Raw genomic sequence first — 7986 nt, forward strand, 5'->3', positions numbered from 1 at the left:
CATGAACAGGTCTACTAATTCTCGGTCAGTCATAGGGGGTTTGACCCTGCCGGCCAGATCTCTCCATTTCTGAGCATACTCTTTGAAGCTTTCTTTAGATCCCATAGCCATATTCTGCAACTGTAGCCGAGTAGGTGCTAGTTCAGAGTTATATTGGTAGTGCTTGTAGAAGGTTGTCGCTAAGTCAGTCCAGGTGTGGATGTCAGAGCTCTCGAGCTGATAGTACCATTCTAACTGTGTGCCAGATAGACTCTCTTGGAAGAAATGGATCCATAGTTTCCTATTGGTGGTATATGGCTGAATCTTTCTCACATAAGCCCTTAGATGCATCTGAGGACAAGACGCACCATCGTACTTAGTGAAAGTGGGGATTTTGAATTTGCGGGGAATGGTCACATCGGAGACCAGACCCAGACTTTCGAAATCCAGACCAGGTGTCTTCTGACCCTCCATGGCTAGCATGCGTTCCTCCAGCAATTTATACTTATCATCTCTCGGAGAGTACTGTTCATTTTCATACTCTTCATCGTCATCCTCAGGGTTAGAGAAATCAGCATTCTCCTCCTCTGAATCATTCTCCGCCCCCTCTTCTGGACCATTCGGAATTCCAAATTTGATTCCCGTAGCCTGTCCTTTACGCCTTCTTCCCGGGTTAATGAAACTCACAGCTTTCTTGTCCTTCTTCTTTTCGGCCAAAAGAGCCTTCAGTTCCTCCTGCCCCTTGGATAAGCTTAGCATCATCTCCTTGAATTGAGCATTCTGAGTCTGGAGATCTTTGACAGTTTGTTCGAGATCCATTTTTCTGTTTGGAGGAAAACCGTGAGAACATTGATCCCTTTAGAGTACCTGTTATGCGATGTTATGTTATGCTATGCAATGTATGAAATGTTTTCAAGGACTTTTGGAATTTAACTTTACGTAAACTAACAAAAAAGGAAACTCTTTTTTTTTTTTTTTTTTTTTTGTTTTTTTTTTTTCATACAAAACAGAGCAAAGTTAAATCCCTAAGTCCTTGAAATGGTTAGTACAATGTTATGATGTCATGATGTTATGATGTTATGAGGTTAAATAAATAACAAGCACAAGCAAGTCACACGACCATCATTCCTAGGTTTTAAGGCTTGCATGAGTTCCATAGGTAAGTACCCTCCCCACTGAAGTTTGGTTGGTTCAACCTGTCCTAGAATAGTAACCGGGTTCTAGAAGGATCTCAAATCATTGACCTTTCTTTAAGTCCACTTCAGTGCAACACCGAGTGGTTGACCGAAGCTTCCCTAAAGTCCAATCTCAAAGAGTGTAGTATCGAGTCTCAACCAACCCCAGTCGGAACCGAAGTCAGTTATCTCACTACTTTCTAATGGCCAGGATGAGTCAATTAGGGTTCTAAAGGTCTGGTTAATGCTTTGATGACACCACGCAGATGCCAAATTTTTCCTCAAGTAAACATGAGGAACATCAGGACATCCAAAGTGTCACATTAACCGTAGCCATCATTTTAACCATTCCAGTATACGCCGGATAGTCGCGATGATCTATTGCTACTTACCTAAGGTACACTAGATCCGGGTGTAGGATCTTTCACTCAAAAATACCCAAGCAATCCCTTAAAAGTAAATCAGACAATTTGGAATAAGTGATCTTGTTTTTAAGGTAACCTCTCTTTTTAAAGTGTCCCCAGCAGAGTCGCCAGTTCTGTCATACGGTGAACTGACTTGGGGTGTTTTGCTTTTTATCGCAATGTCGCGGATAGCAAGAGTCGCCACCGACTTTTCTTTTATCCAATAAGGAAAGGTGGAAAAGAACAGGAAAGACCTCAATAGATTTTGGGTTCGGGAGGTACATTATACAAAGGGAAGGTGTTAGCACCCTTTGTATCCATGGTTATCCATGGGCTCTTAATTACTGGATCACTTATATTTTTGTCTGAAAAGTGTCGGTGAATTGCTTAAAAAATGTTTGAAAAAGAGTTTAACTTTGTGATGATTCTCGTATGAATGTATACAAAGTATTTATCTCATTTAATTTTGAAAATGGTTTAGAAAAATATAACTCGGTAATGATTCTAGTATGAATGTATACCAAGTGGTGATTTTCTAGGATTTGTAAAGTGTAAAGTGTGAGGGGTGGAAAATGTTGTAGGTTATGATCCAGTAATTGAGAGTTATACCTTCCTGAGGTCGTTATGGGCATTTCCTATCCTTATGAGGGTAAAACTGTCCTTACTATTGAGAAGTAAGTAATCTTACCCTTTGGATGTTTAAGGGTCACCGTAGGGTCATCGATAGGTCATTGAAGGCAACAATGGTAAGGATACCTTAGCATTCGAAGGGACGATCATCATTTAACCGTAGGCTACACCGAAGGGTCATCGAGGGACAAAATCGTATTTTCGAAGGCAACATCCGAGGGACTATGATTTATTTTATGATGATTTAATCGAAGGGCCATTGCTAAGTGTATCCCCACATTCGCGGGACATGACCGTTATACCGTAATATCATAAGGCAAAAGAGAGGTCCAAGATCACATATTTAAAGGCCGCATTTTAAAGTTAATTAGGTGATTATGATGAATCTCCACATTAAAATCAATACATTAAAAATAATACATTAAAATTAATATATTAAAATTAATTATTAAAATTAATTATTAAAATTAACACATTAAAATTAATTAAGCAATTTAGGGTGAGCCTCCACAAGGGTATCCCACAAATAAAGTGGAAGACCTAAACGGCGATCTTTTTTCTGGGACATATGAACCTTTGCAAAATTCAACAAACGGGTTAGCATACCAACTCCGGGTGCAATCGAGGATTACACCGTAAAAGAAAAACAGCAGCAAGAAAACAGTGTATAATTAACATAGAATCGACCAGATACGCATAAGACATAACAAACAAAATATTGGCGGCTGCCCTTGTTCGCCTCTGCTTCGCCTAGCGAAGGTCTAGCGAACACTCGCTGCGTGCTCGCTTAGCGATGTGCTAGCGAGCGGCTGCGGGTTTTGAATTTCAGAATAGTATGACTTCAACCTGCGGCATGGCTTATGGCATCCAACACATAATTATATGGTTCAGCATTCACAATATCCAGGCACACTTAAATTCACATGCAAAACCTCAAATATGTTTATGAATTCAATTATATTATCACATGCAAGTTAAGAACATAAAGCGGTATCACATGCAAATTAAGAAAATAACACGATAATAGTAATGCAAACCTGTTTGCAATCGAATTGCAACCTTGAATTGGCGAGCCGGATGGAGTTGGGCGGCGGTAGCTTCGGGCGGGGAAGTGGCCTTCAGGGTTTCTTCACTCGGAACTCTCTAAAGTAGCCTCCAGGGTTTCCGTGCCAGGGTTTCCGTCCGTCTTCCTCTGTTTTTTTTCGTCCCCTCTTTCGTTACTGAAATGCTGGTATTTATAATGCCATTTTTCATGACCTAATGGGCTCAGGACGAAGCCCGAAATTTTTTGTTGTCTGTCAGCCTCGCTAGGCGAGCTGGTAGCGAACGTTTGCTTCGCTAGGCGAGCTGGTAGCGAACGTTCGCTAGGCGAGCTGGTAGCGAACGTTCGCTAGGCGAGCTGGTAGCGAACGCGTAGCGAACAGGCCAGTTTTGGGCCATTTTCTGGATCGGGCCGTTCGCGAGCTGGGCTTTTGTCCATTTGAGATCAGTGTCATAAAAATGATTCGGAATGCCTTAAAAAATGTCTTGAAATATTGATGGGCAAATTTTGGGGTATGACACACAGGAAACAAGTCAAACTAAACACACAAGCACAAGTAGCACACACTATATGCAAACAATGGGCTCAATCAAGGTTAGGTTTTAGTCGAGGGGTCATATCAACCTCAACAAACAAACCACTGGAACTGGGTAATGTTAGCTTTTAACCTTGCCATTGAGGGGCTAAGGTGAAGCAGATGAAAGGTGAGTGAAGATAGGACTTCACAGCTCTTATCCCTGGCCTGGGAGAGCTTAAGACAAGAATGTGTGGGTTCAGAAAGTGGGAACCCTTCTACACATTTAAAACTGACTCAACTGTACAATTGTACAAGATCTTGGGTTTGTATCTGCAATGCATCAACACAGTGGTGTGAGCAAAACAGATGACACACAGAATAGCAGGGGATAGGTTGCATATCCCTTGGGTTCTGCCAATTGCCTCTTCACTTAGGAGGTCTTTGACTCTATACAAGGACAAATGTAAACAGTCACAAACATTGCCTCTTAAGGAGGACTTCAGACAGTTGCCTGGCCAAGTAACAGGCCAGGTCTTCCAGACTACATGAAGATTTAGAAGTATACCTCAATGCAAATTGCTTATACAAGCAAAGCAAAGCAAAAGTTCACAATGAACTGAGTAACTAAAAGCACCTGAAATAGTCAAGCAGACATTAGTATAGAACTTCAAAACAAAGCAAAAGGAAACAGACATCAACAGTTAATCATAAGCAAGTGAATGTGCAAGGCACAAGGCTCAAGGCATGTGAGCCAAGCAACCTACAAAAAAAACAAGTTAATCAATGATATTCAAGCAAGTTCAATCAAAAAGAATTGGTCTCATTGGCCATTAGTTGGTCAACCTGAAAACATGAACTCAAATGTGAGTAACAGGACCAACTAGGGCAAGCCTAGGGTCAAAAGTGAATGAGAAAGTTAAAACAGCAAAGGGCAAGTATCCAAAATCATGTTCAAACAATCAAGAAACAAAACCAATTGGGTTCACATTCATATCAATCATCATTATCATTTCATGAACAAATTAGGTCAAAACATGGCATTTTAGAAGCTCATAGAAGTCAACAGCAAGACTTGAATCAAAAGCAATCTTAAACATTTCCAAAAATCATCAAATAAATCATGATCAATCACAATCCACAGCATGGTAAGCATGTCAAATTTCATCTCATTTGGACAAGTAGAAGATAGTCAATGAAAATCAGAAAGGCAAGGCAATTTTGAACATGCTCAAAGAAGTCAACCAAACATGCATCAACTTAGAAAAATCATAAATCAGGGATGGCATATGATAAATGAATGGGACTAAAACCATGGCAAAGCTTAAGATGTCTAGTAATCTCATGTAAAATTTCATGTCCATCTAATAAAGTATGAGCATTTCACAAAACAAATGGGCACAAGTGTCACACAAAGTAAACATATGATCAAACAGGGGACAAAAATCTCAATCAAATGGAAAATGCCATAAACAAATCCACAAAAAATCACATATAAACTAGACATCCAAGAGTAAGTTCATGCAAAAATTCAGAGCAATTGGAGTTCAAGAAGCATGGTATCAAAAATCATGAAGTTGCATATCAATGGTGTGACACAAATTGTCACACCCTACTTCAAAAATTCATAACTCACAAACCAGATAAGATAAATTCATAAACTCTACACCAAAATCACCATGAATGTGTCTAGTTTAAGCACAAAAAATTTCAAGGCCATTGGATAAAGTATCATCATTTCACAAATGTTTTGGCAAAGGGTACAAAATATGAGCACATGAACAAAACCCTAGCACCAATTAAAATCTACTCATGCAAAAATTCTGGGAAATACATGATAAAAAACTAGAGATTGTGATGAACATGATGCAAAAAATCCCATGAATTTTGGATTAAAATTGAATGCTCTATGATTTTTGGAAGTTTGGAGATCAAAGTGAAATAAAATAACAAAATAAAATGATTTAAATAAACATTTAATCCGGCAGTGGCATTGTGGTAATTATTTGGATATTTAAATGAAACGGTGTGCATTAGCCATGAGAAGGAAATGTTGTGATTGGTCCAGGCAATGAAACAGTGCCATAGCATGCAAAACACGTGAAACTACAATTTCTGGAAAAATGAAAACTAGGGTTCTTGAGGCTACAGTGATCTTCATCATTTCCAACAATCGCTTATGAACAAATTTCCCAGATAATGAAATTAAACACACCATTCAACTCATATAATCATGTACAAACACAATCCAACCCTAATTTCTATCAAATCGAGCTATTAAACAAGGATCAAGCAAAAACATATTTCAATATCAATCTTGTTCAAGAACGATTTTCCCAGAAATGAATAATAAGCATACCATCCAACTCAGCAAACCACATACATTACAAATCCAAACATCATTTTCTATGAATCAAGCTAATGAAAGAGAATCGAACAAAAACTCATGTGAACACCAACTTTCATTACAGCATAACTTCATAAATACTCAACCATTTTTAATGATTTAAGTTTCAGAATGACCAGCATAGCAAGCTCTACACAAAGCATAGCATCATTTCAAGAAATGAGAGAATCGAGTTCTTACCAAAAGTGAAGTGCAGTCGTGATTTAGAGGTTCTTTGCTTGCAAATGCTCAAAACAGATGTACATGAAGCTTCTAAAAGATGGATGGAGGAAGGACTTTGGCTCAGCAGCGTGGATTCCAGCTCAAAACATGATCTGCCATTGTTGGAAGCTTGAAGCAACAGTCATGATTCCTTGATTTCAGTTGATATTTGTGCTTTGAAAAAGACTCAGAAATGAGAGGAATGATGAAGCAAACCAACCAAGCTCGGGTTCCTTGAGGGTTTTTGGCAGAATTTCCAAAATGAAGAAAATGGGATTTTGAGAGAAATGATTTTCTGTTTGTGTAATGTTGGCTGCTAGGGTTGCAATTGACAGAAAATGTGCTATTTATTTGCTGTTTAGTATTGGCTAAGTAAGTGTTAATCACCATTATCTCAAATGAATCATTTTGGTCATTTTGCTAAATTTCACCAACTTGGCAAATGGGGTGTGTACTGCACGAATTGGGCTTGCAAACAAGTCATGAACAACATTTCTGAACTATTCCAAATGGCCAAAAATGTTAGAAATGCTTAATTCAAAAACTCAAATTTCCACTACACTTGAAATTAATTCAAGCAAGTCCAAAAAGGCCATTTTGAATGGTGATGTTTTGATGAATGATGATGACATTTTTTGAAAGAGGGGATCAAATATGACTTGTTGGAAAAAACCTCACCCAATTTGGCCAAATGGTTTGAGAGATATGGCCTTTTGAAGTTCAAGAATTTTTGAAAATGAAATGATCATATCTTGCCAACCATACATGGGAATTGAGAGTTCTTGGACTTTTTGGAAATGGGAGAACAATATCCTCAACTTTCATGTTGGGCAAAAATTCATTTGAAGCTTGTATCATGATGTAAGTTTGGGATCAAGAAGTTTCCATTTTTGGCAGTTAAAATTACAGGTCCAGTTTCTATTTTTGGAAATTTCTGATTTGGCTTCAAATTCTTCAATGATGATGTTTGCCATGATATATGAGGCCTATTTGGACATGAATAAGCTCTCTCAAACCAAATCCATCCATCAAAACCATAAAATCAGTCACAGTTGACCAAGTTTGACTTTTTAGGGTTTCTGACTGATTGTGCATTGAATGATGACCTCTGAACATCCAATCTTTGACCTAAACACTTCAAATGGATCCCCAAGTCATGTGAACATGTTGGACCAACCCTAGGGCCTTGGCTCAATGGAGATTGTACGTGTTTGCTTGACTGACTGGTCTCCTGATCAGTTTGACCTAATTCTCCTGACTGGCTTGCACTTGGGCAAAAGGGACAATGCAATGTTATGCAGTGGACCATGTTATGCTATGACCTAATATGAGAATGTATGTACAATGATAGGTGCAAATTTGAGGTGCTACACGACTATAATCGGAGCGGTAACCAATTTTTCTTTTAAAGTTTCAAAAGCTTGCAAACATTCATCGGTTAAGAGAAATACCTGGTCCTTAGCTAGCAAATTGCTCAAAGGCTTAGCCACCTTTGAGAAGTCCTTGATAAAGCGTCGATAGAACCCGGCGTGCCCCAAAAAGCTTCGGATTCCCTTCACATTCACCGGAGGAGGTAACTTTTCAATCACTTCAACCTTAGCTCGATCAACTTCAAGCCCCCTTGAAGAGACTTT

Source organism: Lathyrus oleraceus, chromosome 3, assembly GCF_024323335.1.
Source record: "Lathyrus oleraceus cultivar Zhongwan6 chromosome 3, CAAS_Psat_ZW6_1.0, whole genome shotgun sequence".
Taxonomy (NCBI): domain Eukaryota; kingdom Viridiplantae; phylum Streptophyta; class Magnoliopsida; order Fabales; family Fabaceae; genus Lathyrus; species Lathyrus oleraceus.